Genomic DNA, 676 nt, shown 5'->3' with positions numbered 1-676 from the left:
ACTAAAAAAATTGGAAACTGAAAATGTCCCTAAAAAATTTTAATACAAATCAAAATATTTTGAAAATTTTATCATGTATAGAAATTGGAAATATAAACAACCAGTGTAAATTTCATGATCTACGGTCATTTGTTTTAAAGTTACACCAAAAACCAAAATCAATTTTCTCGAAAACAAATTTTGCGTAAAAATTCCCGTTTTTCCTTAATTTTTTTTTTGTTTTTCATGGTATTTTTGAAAATTACTGGGAATTTAAAATTTTTACCTCCCCAATGCACCAACAATATTCACTTTCCAATTAAACAAGATACTGAAGTTGAAAATCGAAGCATTATTTCGACTACCTACTTATTGTGTGCACAGACACAGAAAAAAAAACACACATCATTGTAAAATCAATACATTCATCGTTCCACTCAGAATCTAAAAATCGGTACCAAAATAAAAAATATTTTATTTAAAAATTAAGAAGTTTAATTTATTTATGTTTCTATAATATGTTACCTAACAAATTATTTTTAAATTGCTTGTACATGGAAATATGGAATTATAATTTATTCAATACGTTTAGAAACCGGATATTTACCACGAGTGAGCTTTTCCTAACTTGTTTATTTCTATATATTTCGATTTATTTATTTTTATTATTTTCGTAGACACAGTATATTATACAAAT

The sequence above is a fragment of the Acyrthosiphon pisum genome, chromosome A2, assembly GCF_005508785.2.
Source record: "Acyrthosiphon pisum isolate AL4f chromosome A2, pea_aphid_22Mar2018_4r6ur, whole genome shotgun sequence".
In the NCBI taxonomy this organism is placed as follows: domain Eukaryota; kingdom Metazoa; phylum Arthropoda; class Insecta; order Hemiptera; family Aphididae; genus Acyrthosiphon; species Acyrthosiphon pisum.
The sequence above is the reverse complement of the archived record's forward strand: the minus strand, read 5'-3'. Positions refer to the sequence as shown.